At 35.3% G+C, this 17347-nt stretch overlaps 1 non-coding gene across 1 annotated transcript; it reads right to left on the bottom strand.

The window, feature by feature from the left end:
* Positions 1-9157: 9157 nt before the first annotated feature.
* Positions 9158-9231, bottom strand: TRNAR-UCG (transfer RNA arginine (anticodon UCG)). The gene has a single exon. It is a non-coding gene; the product is annotated as a tRNA-Arg (tRNA).
* Positions 9232-17347: the final 8116 nt, after the last annotated feature.

Raw genomic sequence — 17347 nt, forward strand, 5'->3', positions numbered from 1 at the left:
AAGAACAATGATGATGAATCTTGAGTTGATCGCAATTATTATAGATTTTTTGAACACGAGTAAAAAAGATAGCCAAGGGAGTAAGACCGAGTTCGATAAGTATATCACTGAGCCATGTGACAAATCCAAGACTCTAAAAGTATCAGTTTATCCCCTCGTAGATAGTAAAATTGACATATTAACATGGTAAAAAATAAATTATGAAAACTACACGATTCTAACAAAAATGGCTAAGGATGTATTTTCCATTCCTATCTCAATTGTAGCTTCAAAGCCTCTTTCAACATAGGAGGTCGGGTTTTGGACTTATATCGGAGTATATTGTCTTGAAAAATGGTTGAAGCCCTTGTTTGTACACAAAATTGGATGTGTTCTACACCAATTATACATAGAGATGAGATAATTGAGGTAACAACTGACCGTATTGAAAAGTTGAGTCAGGTAATTTTTTCAATTTAAATATACTTTTTACTATCCTTTTATTTATATTTCATAAACTATTTTTTTTCTTTTTGTAGAAACCATTAGTGGAGGAGACGAAGCATCCACGGTAGCTGCTAGTTAATCAAGGTGATTGAAGAATGGAGTTGGAGGTACCTTGTGCTTGCTTTGTCTAGAATTCAATTTTATTGTGTTTGGGCTTCAAATATTTATAATTTGTGTACTTTAATTTCATTTTAGGTTGTGTTTGAACTTTGACTGGGACTTAGACTAGATGGATGGATTGTATTTTATGTTTGAACTTGGATTATTGAGATTTTGGATGAACTTTAATTTAGATTTGGATGAACTTTGATTGAGATTTTGGATGGCCTCTAATTTAGATTTAGATGAACTTTAATTGAGATCTTGGTAACAAGGAATAGTAAAAACTAGCTAGAACAGAAGGCACAAGGCAGTAATGGAAAAGGATATTTTATTAAAAAAACTGAACCATCGATTAAAAACCGAATCGAACTGATCTGAACTAATTTAGGTTGGTTCGGTTTAATAACTAAAATCGATGAAAACCGATTTTTGAGGATTCTGCTTAACTGAGAACTGAGCACTTCGGTTGGATTCATGGATCAATCCAAAACTGGACCAAACTGAATGGTACACACCCTTATTTGCTTTGCAGTAGGGATAATCAGTAGATATCAATCTAATCCAGGATTAGATCACTAGATAGCAATTAAAATCATCCTCAAGTATCTTTGGAGAATGAGGGACTGCATGTTTGTGTATGGGTATAAGGATTTGATCCTAGGATACACTAACTTTGACTTTCAGTAACTATAGAAATTCTACAAAATCTACTTCAGGACCAATGTTCACTCTCAACGGAGGAGCTATAGTTTGGAGAAGCACGAATCAGGGTTATATTGTTGACTCTACCATGGAGGCAGAGTATGTAGCGGCTTATGATTCTGCAAAGGAGGTTATATGGCTTAAGAAATTTTTGATTGATCTGGAAGTTGTTATAGACATGTCAAAGCCCATCACACTTTATTGTGCTAATAATGGTGATGTGGCAAATTCTTGGGAGCTTAAAAGCCACAAACATGGAAATCAACTGGAGTGCAAGTATCATCTCATCTGGGAGATTGTGTATCGAGGGGACGTGATCGTCATGAAGATCACTTCAGAGCACATTGTTGCTGATCCATTTACAAAAGCTCTCATGGCTAAAGCGTTATATTCACCTGGAGACTCTAAGTCTACGAGACATATTGCATCTAGTCTAAGGAAAGTTGGAGATTTTACTAAGTGTGTAGTGTATGCGCTAATTTATTGTTTTTGTGTACTGTACTGATTTATACTTCATATTTGTCCACCCCACTAGCTTTAGGACATATGAGAGATTATTAGGGTTGATGCCTTAAATCTCGTGATTTTGCAGTTTATAAAATTGTATTTGCACAAACATATTTTATTATTTAATAAAATAAGCGTTATTTTATTTGACATTCAGTTGCATTAACCCAAAATCGGTAAACTACGATCCAAAGTTGTTGGATGTGACTTCAACAGGTATGTGAAGACATACAGGTGGATCATGATTAAGTAGTAACCTGAACGATCTATAGTAGATGATAAGGCTAGGTACCTTATCTTGGTAACATTACGAAAATGACCTACGTTGTAGTTGTTATAATCGTTTTAAAGTGTTACAAATGATCTGATTCTGATCATTCATGTGGAGACATGTGAGCGGGAGTATCCTATACAAATAGTTTGTATAAGATTGAACCATAAGATGAATAATCCCTCTCTATAACACCATTATTAGAATAGACTTACATTTCACTAGGATGACCATAAGTGACTTGACCTTAATCCTGGGTGAGTTGTGAGCTTCTGCTTATGAGGGTGGTCTTTTGATTTACACGGATAAAAGCAGCCAAATTCGCCAACTCAATATGTCTACCATTTTGGGGATTCGTCTGATTTGAGACCTGGGAACATAGCTGCACAACAAGAAATTCACTCCTTCCCGGTTGTTAGGGAAAGTAGTTAAATTGCTCCCTTAAAAGTTGATTCCGGGTCTTGAATAATGTGGCGTCACCTCTTCTCCTGGCTCGAGAAGGGTTATGTTATAGTTGGACTATGACTAATTGTTCATTAGAAGGATCATTGGTACTTAAGAAGTTAGATGTAACTACAAAGGTAAAACGATAATTCCGATGCATCTATACTTACGAGCAATTTGTGAAGGGTCAACAAATTGTTGATTGGTTATATCCAATGGACACAGAAATATATCTATAGTGCGAAGAGTGTAGCCGTCTGTCTTTAGTGGAGTGACTGACAGTTAATGAGGGTTGATTAATTTAATTAATTAATCAAGTATCATTGGAGCTTTAATCTATAAGTCCATAAGGTCCCCTTATTAGCTCAATAAGAATTAATGAGAACTAAATTAATTTTGGATTAATTTGAATTGTTCAAATTAATAAAAGAAATTAATTGTATATGATACAATTAATATAATGTATGAGATACGTTATAATATAAAGTTTTAATTAGAGAAATAAATATTTGTATATGATTCAAATATTAATTATATGAATATGGTTCATATAAAAAACTATAGTTTAACATTAATATAAATATGATTCATATTAATACTATAGGTTATATGAGAGAATAATAAACTATAGGTTATACTATATGTGATATAATATAAAATATAGGTTATATGTTATATGTGATATAACATATGGTTTAATATGATATATATTAAATTAGTTAATATATGTTTTAAAAAAATCATTTTTTGAGTTTTGAAAATTAAAAAAGGGGGAGGGAGTTATTTTTTTATAACTCCCTCAACCTCATTTTTCTCTCATATACGTGAAACATAGGAGAGCAAGGAGGTTAAATTTTTCATTATTATTATCTTCTTCCTTATCTCTCTGTGTAAATCTCTCAAGCAAGAAAACTCTCCCTTCTTTAAAATTAACCAATAGAAGCCCACACCTCTTAGTTGATTCTCGTTTGAGAATAATGAGGAAGACATTGTGGTGGTATTCAGATTTCAACCTTGTTGCTGTGTATGTGGTTGATCGATTCGTGAGATGAAGATCGAGTTCATGCTGTGAACGAGAGAGGAAGCTAGAAGATTGCTCTTCAAGGGTTAGTTTCGCGTTGCCCTTTTTCCTCTCTAATTTCATAGTAGAAAAGTATGCTTAGTTCTCTTTGTTTATCCATGTTTCTGTTACTCTATATCTTCAAGTTCTATCAAAAGAAAATTAAAGACACTTGGCACTCAATGGCTTTCAATTTGGAGAATTCAAATCCCTTTAGATGAGAGCCTATACAGAAGCATGATAGGAAGTTTACTTTATCTGACGGTTAGCTGACCTAATATATCCTATGATTTGGATGTCTGTGTAAGATATCAATCCAATCCAAGGGCAAGTCACTTTGCCAGTGTTAAAACGCATTCTTAGATATATCAATGGTACAGTAGATTATGGTCTTCTTTATTCATTTAATACAAATGGTATTCTAGCGGGGTATTGTGATTGTAACTGGAATAGTAATTTAGAATATACAAAAAGCACTTCTGGAGGTTATTTGTTCTTAGGGAATAATTTAATATCGTGGTTCAGTAAAAAGCAGAACTGTGTGTCACTGTCAACTGCTGAAGCTGAGTATATAGCTGCTAGTAGTAGTTACTGTCAACTGCTGAAGCTGAGTATATAGTTGCTAGTAATAGTTATACTCAGCTATTATGGATGAAATAGAGGCTTCAGAAGTATGATGTCCGTCAAAATGTCATGCCCTTATACCGTGACAACATGAGCACTATAAAAATATCCAAAGATTTTATTCAGCATAGCATGACTAAATACATTGTCATCCAATATCATTTTGTTAGAGAGCTAGTTGAATCTAAGGTCATGTCTTCTGAACATGTTAACATAGATAAACAAGTTGTTGATATCTTTACCAAACATTTGAATGCAATCCAACTTGAATCCTTATGAGATGTTCTTGTATTTTGAAAATTTGATTTGTAGCAATTAATGGAAGATTTGGCAAGTGTAGGGATTGGGCCAAAATTAATATTTGCCAACCCATGATTAATTTGTTTCGTCTGGTAGTTAGTGTTGTTATTTTTTTTTAATTTGATTTCTTCTCTCTCTCCATGCAGTTCAAATTCTCAAACGATTGAGGTGATTCTTTAGTTATTGGGTCTTTCTCTGCTTGTGCCCTATTTTATCATGCTTTTTCCCATCAACTGTAACTCTGTGTATAGCTATTTGAAGGAGTAGAGGTACATACGGTAAAAAGATGGTTTTCACCAAGCAGAAAGCCAATCAGAAATTTCATGCTCAGTTCAGATGTTTCCCCGTCTAGGGCTAACATTCCTAATGATCCTCTGGAAGGAACTTCTTCCTTTTTTGCCAAACGACCTCGTTTCACATCTAATCACATGGCTCTGCCTCCTAAGAATGTGAGGTATGATCTTTCTCTCTCTAAGCCCCTCGAGGCTAGTCCCTTTACTATGATTCTCTAGGATGGCTCTAGTGTTCAGAATGTTGTTCCTAATCTATCTATTGATAATATTTACCCCTCGTTTGAGTATGAAGTCCGTACGTCCTTGCCTGTGCATGTTGTTGACTCTAATATTGGTGCTCACTTGGTCTTTGATGTTTATGCTTCTAAGGTTGTGGTTAAAAAGGATGTCGATCATACTGAATCAAAACCTAGTTCTGATGGGTTGCATGGTGAGTCTTATACTATTGTTGGTGGTTCTACCTCTCTTGACCATTATGTTCCTCTTGTTGTCTCTGATATTAGTAAACCTAATACTGTTGTAACTTGTGATGTTGATACCGGGACTATCTCTATTGGTACTGATAAAGGCTCTAATGTGCCTATTATTTTCTTTGACATTATGCCTACCATGGGCGAGCAATATGTTCCTATCACCCGTTCTGATGTTGTTTCCTTCGAGGGTGATCAGGTTGTTAATAATCCTCCCAATTATAATCCAACTCCTCCAATTTCCTCCTATGTTCATGTAACTTCCTTTCACCCTTCTAGTGGTCCTAATGAGTGTTAGTCTGTGCCTGTGTCTGGCACTTCTTCCAACTCACTCGATGACTATGTTCCCCTTGTTGAATTGAGGAAGCTGAAGAAGAAGTCCAACCATACGAACCCTATTAAGAGTAGTCCTTCCTCCTATTCGCGATCTCACAACAATCCATCTACTAAAAAAAGAGTCCAATAGCTCCTTTGAGAATCTCTCCATGTCAAGTTCAAAAGATGATATTATTGTTGTCTCTGTCAAGTGTCGTCAATGAAAGGTCCCTTGCAATTTCCTTACTGTTCCTCTTGATGGCATGTCCTTTCATTGTGAGGACAATGTTCAGAAGTTGAAGTATGTGGTTCAACATTGTATTGCTGATGATAAGGTTTTATTTAAGAACACTATGTCCTACTTAAAGGTTATGGATTTTATTTAGCGTGTTGGTTTACCCAAGGCTGTTGTGGAGCTTGTGCCTTTTATCCTCGGTTGATGAGGGAGCTCATTGTCAATCTTCCTGCAAAGTTCAATGATCCCAGCAGTTTTGATTATCAGAAAGTTCATATTCATGGAGTTTGTTTTCCATTTTTTCTGCTGTTATCAATGCTTACCTTGGTCCTGATGAGTCCTCTCCCCTTGAGGCACCTCATCCCTCCACTGAAGATCTTGTTCTGAACTTACTGGAGGCACTCGGTTTGTTTGGCCACAACCTAGTCAGTTGTTTGCTTCTTTTCTTAGTGTGAAATATGCTATCCTCTTTTGGATTGGCATTGGTAATTGGTTCCTTTGAAACATGGCTCCGGTCTTTCCCCTATTCTTGCTAGTCTTCTCTATCAGAACGGGACACTTTTTACATTTAATTTTGGTGTATTTGTGTATAATTAGTTGATTCATCATGTTGATTTCTTTTAAATCAAGCTTCTTATTTGTTTATCGCGATTATTTATTGTCATTTTGATGTCTCGATGCCCTTCTATTCCTGGTCTAAATGATGCTTCTGGCCTTGATCTCAAGGTTTTCAATCTTAGCTACAAGATCTTTCAGGGTTCGCATGTTCCAGACATTGTTCATAACATCCGTCTTTCCAAAGCTACTGACATTCCTCTTCTTGAGGATCTTCAAATTTTTTTAGGTAGATTATTGGTTCCTACTGAGCTTTACATGCACATTTTTTGCATTTATCTTTAGAATCATGTACTCTGAGTAATGTCATTCGAGAATTAACTGATTTTCGATTCAAGATTGATGCTCTTGTTCATCTCTTGAGCTTATCGCTTCCTCACTCTAATGGTGCATCTTCTTCTTAGCCTCTTGCTCCTACTAAATGATTTTCTTTATGGAAAAAATGGGAGAATGGTTGGTTGGTTGTTTGGTTACCATGTCGTTTTTTTTTCTATTGTTGGTATTTGGGTTGACAGTGTTTCATTCTAGTTATTTCTATTCTGGTATTTGGTTATGGCTTTGCTCGACTTGTATGGATAGTTTCTGATAATAGTGATGTGATGTTTCTGCGTTGCTCTTCTTAGCCCGGTTATGTGTGGTTGGTTTACCGATAAAAGAAAATCTTTTGCCAAAGGGGGAGCTTATTATGTTAGGGTTGGCAAGTAATATTTTCTTTTCTCTCTCTGGTTGAATATTTTGTCTTTGGCTTTAGGTGTGGATATTTGGCTTTGTTTCTCTTGCCTTTTTTTTTTTGTTGTAGATTTTCATTGGTTATTATTTCCTTGTGTGCCTTTTGTCATACCTGTGAAATTATTTCATTTTTTGTTCTATATTTAGTTGGAGGCTTACTCTTGTTTTAGGGTATGCCATTTTTCTTGTTTTATGACCGAGTGTACCTTGAAAAAAAAGACTATGAATTGTGGATTGTGGTAGTGATCAAGAAAATAAGAAAAGAGGATTTGAATTTTGTAGAACTTGGTCTGTCCAAGTTTGTTTTTATAATGGTGAAAAGGTGGTTGAGAGAGTTATCAACTAATTGGTGAAAAGGGAGGTGAAGTTATTGGCAGCATCAGATTGAGGGGAACCTGAATCTGCAGATTCCTCTATAGCAGCATCAAAATTAGGAGGAGCCTAACCTAATCACTTTATGTTCAGTTATGTTTAAAACTGATAGTGTATAACATAGTTGATTTGTACTTTGTAAACACTTTACATTCTAGTGAATCTTTTTTCACCTAGACGTAAAGCCTCTGAGACGTAAGTGTGGATACACCAAACTGGATTAACAACTCTTTGTGTCTCTTTCTTTCCCTCTCTTTCATTGTGTCTATTATTGTCTTAACGATTGTTAGCAAGATTATAACTATATTGTAATCTACCTTTTCTATTTTCAAGAATTACAAGGCTATTAGAAAAAAATAAAATTACTTAATTCTTTAATGACATGCCTATGTGTTCAAACTTAAAATTTAATAAAACAAATTTTTAAACAATACATTAATTGTCAAAATGAGCATATCCTGACGATAATTGACATGTACTCCGTTCTTTGAAATCATAGATTCAAATCTACATACTTCACTTGTTATACTAAAAAATAGTATGTTATTATAATTACAAGGTTTTTTTTAAATAAAATGAGTTAATTGTCTAATGAAATACCTATCCGGTCAAACTTAAAATTTAATAAAACGTTTTCTTTAATAATACACCAATTCTCAAAATGTGCATATCTTAGCAGTAATTGGCTTGTACTCCGTTCTTTGAAGTATGAGGTTCAAATCCACATATACTTCACTTGTTTTAACAGTTAGTTTAAAAAACACTTTTAGTCATTAAACTTTCATAAAAGTAACAATTTAGTCCCTGAACTTTGGTTTATAAAGATTTAGTCCCTAAACTTTCAATTGTGTAATAATTTAGTCTCCGAGCTTTACTATGTAATAATTTAGTTCCTGTACTTTAAAATTTGTTAATTTATTCTCTATTGTAGAAATTAGTGTTAAGATTTAATGAGATTTCTTGTATAAATAAACTGATAAACTAAGTAGAGACTCAATATTTTTATAAACTCCAAAGTCTAACATAAAATAATAAAAATTGATATCTAATTTTGATAAATTTGTTTACATTAGGAACCAAATTGTTATGAATTTAAAAGTATAAGGATTAAAATATTACATATTAAAGTTCAAGGACTAAACTATTACAATGAATGTACAAGGAATAAATTCTTAAAAACTAAAGTTTAAGGACTAAATTGTTACCTTCCTGAAAGTTTAGGGACCAAAAGTTTTTTTAACCAAAAAAGTATATTATCAAAATTACAAGGTTATTTAAAATATAAAATAACTTAATTGTCTCCTACTTATTCAAACTTGAAATTGAATATAACATATTTTTTTTAATATTCACTCCTTGTCAAAGTAAGCATATCTTAAATGTAATTGACATATACTCTATTCTTCAAAGTTGAAGGTTCAAGTTCACATACTCCACTTGTTGTACTGAAAAAAAATAATGTTATCGAAATTATAAGGTCTTTTTAAAAAATAAAATGACTATAAATTGTGTAGTTTGTTATAATATTAAAGATAAAACCAAGAAATTTACCGGTTAAGTATAAATTTAGTTTTTTGGACTTAATAAATATAAAAACTGTAAAATAAAATAAAAATTAGGTAAAGGGATCATCGACCACAGTGGGAGTCGAACCCACGACCTTTTGATCCGAAGTCAAACGCGCTAATCCACTGCGCTATGCGGTCTTTTGATGTTAGATACTCCCTCTCTATTTATCCAAACGATGGAAGGGCAGAGGCCTTTGGTATCCCTCCAGTCAAGAATTGGGGCCTCACAATCACTAGCCAATATTCTTTTCTCTCATGCCTTTTTTCGTTCATAGTTCGGTATGCTGGTGTTCTAGTCTCCTCGTGTTCAATTAATACTTTATACATATTTGAAAGGTTCAATTAGTTCCTTATAAGACCCAAAAGTCTAGTCTCGGGGAGTTGAAAGGTGGGAATGGCCAAGATTCATCTCAGATACAATACAAATAGAATCCATTCTCTTTTCATATTATATTTCTTCATTTCCCCCTATGTGACTTTTTAAAACACATCTTTTTTCAAAAGTCTAGTCATATGCGTGATACATAGTTCATAATGTAGAACGCATTTAGTTCATCCTATTAGCTCGGCTCATCCAAAATAAGTATGTTAAAAATTTGATAATCTCACCAAATCTCTAATTGTCTTTTTGTATATATATATATTTCAAATCAATAATAATAAGATGAATGAGACTTCAATTACTATGCTATATCTAGAATAGAACGTACAAATGTATTTGAATATCTTGAGTTGTTGAAGTGAAGATTAGTTTTGTATTATTTAATGAGCATCTTGTATTTCATAAAAATTGGGGGCAATATAATCCTTACGTAAGGGCCATCCTACCCAACTTTCAGGCATTAAAATATGCTTTAGACATGGATGATTATCCTAATAAATTCCCAACATATCATAAGATTCCCTTTCGGGAAAATCCGCACTTTTCCAAACCCAGAAAACAGACGGAATTCTAGGATTCTTATGGACTCGTTGAGAATGATTCTGATCTAGTTCATGACCTATTAGAAGTAGAAGGCACTCTGTTGGGATCCTCAAGGACAGAAAAAGATTGCAGTCGATTTGATAATGATCGAGTGACATTGCTTCTTTGGCCCGAACCCAGAAATCCCTTAGATATGATACAAAATGGATAGAACTTCCCAGAAATAATTGCAATAATTGAGCGTGAGAGCCAAATGAATCGAAAGATTCATGTTTGGTTCAGGAAGGGATCATCGAAGTTTTGAAATGAATGGAAAGACAATCTACTTTCATTAAGTGATTTATTAGATAATCGAAAACAGAGGATCTTGAAAACAATTCAAAATTTAGAAGAACTTCGTGGAGGGGGCCATTTAACAGCTAGAAAAAGCCCAGGCCCGCTTACGAAAATTCGAAATGGAAGCGGACCAGTTTCGAGTTAATGGATACTCTAAGATAGAACGAGAAAAAATGAATTTGATTAATTCAACTTCTAAAAGTTTGGAACAATTAGAAAATTATAAAAATGAAACTATTCGTTTTGAACAACAAAAAGCGATTAATCAAGTACAACAACAAGTTTTCCAACAAGCCTTACAAGGAGCTCTCGGAACTCTTAATAGCTGTTTGGACAACGAGTTACATTTACGTACCATCAATGCTAATATTACGTAAAAAAATCAAAGTATCTTGGCCCTATCACATGAGTTAATCTGAAAGTAGGTAGATTGATTACAATATATATACTTTTAAATTCGTTTTACTCTTCCCCGGAAAAATATATCCACACATCATGCAGAAAATTATTACTATCCTTTAATCAATTTTAATAAAAACTAATTTCGAACAATCTTAAAAAAAAAGTTTGAATGACTAAATTTAAGATTTATTATGGAAAATTTTCAGAAATAGAAAAGTGTCAAACTATTTACTTTAATAGCAAAAGAAAAAAAATATTGATAGATACTGATAGACTTCTATCAGCGTCTATCACATAGGATCAATGATAGACTTCCATTAGTTTCTATCACTAATAGACTTCTATCAACCTCTATAAAAAAATATTAAACTTTGTTATTTTGTGTAAACAGTTTTTCTTAGTTTTCTATTTTAAAAATCCCCTTTGTTAAAAGCATAGGGACTAAATTTTGGCATTTGAAAATACATAGACTAAATTAGAATGCAATTTTTAAGTATGGACAAAATGTATCTCTAACATATTTTTTTAGTACACCAATTGAATGGATGATGAATCTAACTTTGACCTCAGGAGAATGAGTGAATAACGTTATCATTAAGTTAAACTCACATGGACAAATATCCTATCAAAGCCCAAAGGTGAATGATTTGATTTACTGGTTCAAATCTCTCATCTTGGCAAAGGAAATATAACTCAATTGTCATATAGATGTGTCAGGGGTGTTCAAGGTAAGAAGTGGAGTTGTGAACTCGCCCACAATGTAGAAAGATAGTAAGATATAATATTGATGTATTTTAGTAGTGGGAACCACAATCTCCTTGGACTAAAGAAGAAGGAAAATAATCAAAAGTAACCCTCAAATATTTTCATCATTCATAAATAATACGCTTTTAAAAACAATCAAACCTTGCTCAAAATTAAGTAAGATTAGGGAAATATATGAAATCTCGGTATTAATCATGCACAAAATTGATGGAACCATTAAAGGTCCTTGAGCGGAACATGGGATCAGACCCAAACCCAAAATTTATAGAACATAAATTTTACAGAAAAAATATATAGATTATGTACTTAAGAGATAATTGCAACATGCTTAAAACAAAGATTACAAAATAGAAAATGGGTTTAAGAAAATCTTACTCTTGAAGAATCCTTTTTCACGAAATTCTTTCTCCAAATCTTGTCACGTACAATCTTAAACCCTCTGACCGTCAAAGAGGATGCCACCACGAATGTTACCTATATATTCTCTAGGTGAGAATCCAGGAGTTTGTGTGTGCTCTGACTATTTTGGAAGAGGGAATTTTAGAGAGAAGAGAGGAGGAGAATGATAGTGATGAAGTTGGAACCTACAGAACACTTTTGTAAATTTTCTTTAGAAAGAAGAAGAAGGAATAACCTCATTTCCCACTCATGCACGATGTAGGGAGAAAAAATGGGAGGGAGTTAGTAACTCCCTACAAATGTTTTTCAAAATTAAATTTAAAATAAAATTAATTTTAATAAAAAAAATTAATATATAATTATATGATAACCACTTTATCATATAATGTATATTAAACTATATGTTATATCAAATATAACATATAACCTATAATTTAATATTGTATCAAATATAATATAGCTATAGTTTCTATTTTCTCACCAACGACATTTAATATAAATCCCATTTATATTAAGTTTAATTAATGAACCCAATTCACATAATTAATATTTGAATCATATTCAAATATTAAGTTCCTCTCCTATATACTTTATATTATAATGTATCAAATACATTATAGTGATTATATCATATACAATTATATTAAATTAATTATATCACATATAATTAATTTCCTCAATTAATTTGAAGAATTCAAAGTAATCCAAAAATTGATTCTCACTAATTCACGTTATGTTACAGAGGGGACCTCATGGACCTATAGCTTGAAGCTCCAACGGTACGTGAATAATTAATTAAACTCTTTAATTAAAATATTTACCATTCATTAACTATAGGGCACTCCACTAAAGACTGATAGTTGCACTCTTCGCACAACAGATATATTTCTGTGTCCATTGGATATAACCAATCAACAGTACGATGACCCTTCACAAATTGCTCGTAAGTACAGCTGGGCCAAAATTACCATTTTACCTCTGTAGTTACATCTAACTCCTTAAGTACCACTGATCCCTCTAATGAACTGCCACACCTCATCACGAGCCTTAGCCCAAGACCAAGAAGAGAGCGTGAAGATAACCAATTTACAACTAGGACAACTAATATACCAATATTTCTTTTGAAGGACTATGAATTTAGAATGTCTACAATATTCATATAATTTTTATACAAAGGTTTTAGCTATCCTACTGATTTTCAGCTACCCAATCCGAGTCATGCTCTGTGAGAGATTACCAATTCCTAGTGTTGGTGGCTTGGTGACTTTTCCCTGAACGCTCCGCTGCTCTACCTGGGGTGTTGGAGGGGGGGGGGGGGGTGGGGAGAGAGAGAGAAGAAAAACATTTGGAAAACATGAGCTATAAAGCCTAGTGAGTGGTGTCTTTAAATAAACAATAACTTTGACTACAGGATTATACTTTTTGAAAATCAATACTTAATCAACAAGAACATTACCACAAGTTCACCAATTATTTCTCCAGCCAAACCGCTGAATTATCCCTAGCTCATCCACTGGTCAAACATTCCCAGCTATACCACCTGTTATTCCTGGCATGATCGTACCTTAAAGCAATATAACAACAATTCTTGTGGAAACTTTCCCTATACCCTATTATCCCGCCAATATGCACATCGACTATTTTTCCGCTAGTTATGCTTAGGCAACTTGGCTATATTTCCCCGCGGGTGGTCACCGACTATGATTTTCCGCCGATCAAAATTGACTATATTTTCCCGCCAAATACCTTTTCAAGCATGCTAACTATATATCCCGGGTACAATTTCAATTTCCAACACAAACATACAAGCAATATCTTAACAAGCATAGTAACCAGATAAACATATATCCCTGTTCATGCTAGTTTAATATTATCCCTTATATATTTATTTACCTATATATATATAGAAATACATCAATAATACAATAACACAATAACCACTCACAGTTTTTGCAGGGGCTCTCCACTGCAAGTTTCCTTTGAAGTGTTTTATGAATTCCTCCCATTTCCAATGAAATTACAAATTAATACCATAATTTCACAAAATAACTTTAAAATATCCAAAATATCCTTTTATACCAAAATTACCAGCTTACCCTACTTAAAATGACAAAATTTCGGCCAAACCCCTCAAACAGCCCGTTTGGAGGTTATTCTGACCAAATATGGGTGTTGATGCTCGTGCACAAGGGTTGGGCAAGGCGTCCGCGACGTCAAACCTCACGTAGAAGGCACCCGCTATGCGTCGCGTTGTGATCGTGGCGTCCGTAGCCTGGGTGGCAGTTTGGCCTTCCACCTTGCTAACGCAATTCCTTTCTCCTCCATACTCCAAATGCGACGGCAGCCCGAGACCTTACTCTCAACTCACTATTTAGGACTTTAGAACTTGAAACTTGGAAATGGCACGAGTAAAATGCTACTAAGCCCCCCTATTTATAGGTATCCCGGGCTCCTCTCCACGTGACACCTCAAATCCAAATGTCTTTCCCTCATGCTGCCAACGATAATCCCTTGCCACCAAGGCCTTGAGTTGTTTTAACCTTGGTTTGCCAACGCAAAGGGTTCACTTTGCATGTAATATTAGTCTTACACCTTCTACTTAAGTAGATAAGGATTACTTGGCATGTAATGTCCTTAAGCCACCTCATCTGCTTAAGGTCTAAGATTTCCCCCTAACAAGTCATATGTCCAGATGATTTAGCATCACCATAGGCGCATTCCACACTTTCATGATCGCAAGCCAAATTGCGTCCATCCAACCACCAATGCGGCCCTCCAACCACATATGCGTCCATCCAATTGATGCAACATACGTATGTCCGGGCACCCCCCTTAGCGCATGCGTCCATCCAATCTTTGCGCCTTTGAGGTGTCTTTTTAATCTCACCCTTCTAACCATTGCAGCCTAGCACTTTTCCCCATATGTGACCTACTAACCTCGATTGTGCAACCTTTCCTTGTGCAACTTGGTCGCATATGCTAGATGCTAGAAAGGCTCATCCTAACCTTATGGCTTGGCCGTGTATGTCCTTTTCTTGGTTAGCCATCATCAATGCATCACTTGAGTCAAAACTCAAGGCATTACATCCTTGGTCGCATACCTTCTTCTCCCGCATGGCTTACCTTTGGCCTATGCGCTTGACTAGGATTATGACCATCCCTCTTCCACCACATACTATTTGCTCAAGCCTTTTCCTATGCGTCCACATGCCTCGAATGTCCTCGGCACATAGCACATTACTAATGCATAACAACCTTGGAGTCGACTTGGTTCCCAACTCAACACCTCATGGTATAGCTCACTATTGCCTAGGCTCTTGCTAATGCCTCCCTTATGACCAACGCATGTATGTCCTTGTTGCTTGTCAACGTCCATAGTCTCTTGCTCAAGACCAACGCAAGCAATCCTCATAAACCTTATTACCGCAAGCCTTAGCAACGCAAGGACAATTCACCATGCGTCCACCATAGCTTGTTTCATCGCCTAGCTCATCCTCTAGCAAGGCTGCCGCATAGCACCATCGCATAGTGTTGCCACATACCATCGCGTAGCATCGCTGCATCCATCGTGAAGAATTGCTTATTTACTACACAATCAACCCATGCACGCATCTCAAGCACCTAGCACCTATGTCTGCACAACTTGAAGCTACCACATGTTCTGCACCTCTCACGTCCTTTGTTGCCGCATGTTTGGTCATCATCACAAGATAATCGCAAGTCATCTTGGTTGAGTGCCTTTATATATAGCCCTTGCATCGAACTAACCTCAATTGTGTTAACTCTAATTTCCAATGGCACCCTATTTGGCGCACCATGTCCATGACCGAACACCACCCATTGGCACATTCCTGCGTCAATTTATCTTAATTTAACCTCAAACGGCTACTTGCCCAAATCCTTCTCTCTAGACAAACCCCTTTGACCAAGACTCGTTTCCCTATCCTAACCCAATACAGTCTAGGTTAAGGGTTAAGGTCTTACATGAACAATAAATCATAGTTCAACTATGATCAAACCCCTCTCAGGCCAGGAGAGGATGTGGCGCCACATTGTTTAAGCCCTAGAACCCTTGAGGGAGTAAATTTATCTACTTACCCCGACATTGGGGAAGGAGTGAATTCCTTCTTGTGTAGCTATGTTCCTAGCTCCCCAGTCAGACGAATTCCTAAAATGGTAGGCTTGTTAAGTCGGCGATCTAGCGACTCTCACCCGCAAATCAAAGGACTGTCTTCATAGGCAGGAGTTCACAACTCACTCGAGATTTAGGTCATGTTACCTATGGTCATTCTGGTAAAATGTAAGTCTCTATTGTGAAAGGCTTTATATAATAAGACTAAGCATTTCGTGGTCCAGTCTTATACAAACTCCTTTGTATAAAATACCCCTGCTCACATGCCTCAACATGGATGATCAGGATCCGATCATTTGTAGCACTTTACAACAATTGTAACATCTACAAAACGGGTCATACTCGTAGTGTCACTAGGATAAGGTATCCAACTCTATCCATCTACTATAGACCATTTAGATAATCACTTAAACTGTTGGGATTGGTGTTCTAATTCTTCCGGAGTCTCGTTGTTTGTAATTATACACATTGTTTTATGAATAAAATAACTGTTATTTCATTCTAAATATACAAGTGAATCATGCCTTAAGTAATAACCTAAATAGGTCTGTACTATAAGGATTAAGATGAGATACTTGATCCTGATGACACTACGGATACGATTCGCTTTGTAGAGGTTTGCAAGTGTTGTAAACTACTACAGATGGTAGATTCTGACCATTCATATGAAGACAGGCGAGCGGAGGTATCCTATACAAAGAGTTTGTATAAGACCGAACCACGAGATGACTAGACTATGTATATAACACTATTGACACTAGAGACTTACATCTCACCTAAACGACCATAGGTGACACGACCTCAATCCTGAGTATTTTGGGAACTCCTGCCTTTGAGGGTAGTCCTTTGATCAGTATGGGTGAGAGTGGCCAGATTTTCAACTCAACATGCCTATGGGGATTTGTCTGATTTGGGAGTTAGGAACTCAATACACAAGATGGAATTCACTTCTTCCCTGAAGTAAGGGTAAATAGAGAGATTGCTCCCTTTAAGGGCTGATTTCGGGGCTTGAACATAGTGGCCACAGCTTCTCTTTAGAAGAGAAGATTTAGTCATAGTAGGACTATGACTTATGTTCATTAAAGGATTCAGTGGTACTTAAGGAATTAGATGTAACTACAGGGGCATAACAATTATTGGCCAAGCTGTATTTACGAGCGATCTGTAAAGGGTTGTCGCATTATTGATTGGTTAAGATGGACACATAATATATCTATGGTAAGGAGAGTTCAACTGTTGGTCTTTAGTGGAGTGCCTGACAGTTAACAGATGGTGGATCCTGTGACTAAAGAGTT

The sequence above is a fragment of the Benincasa hispida genome, chromosome 10 (genome assembly GCF_027475165.1).
Source record: "Benincasa hispida cultivar pf3 chromosome 10, pf3_genome.v1.1, whole genome shotgun sequence".
NCBI classification, from domain to species: Eukaryota; Viridiplantae; Streptophyta; class Magnoliopsida; order Cucurbitales; family Cucurbitaceae; genus Benincasa; species Benincasa hispida.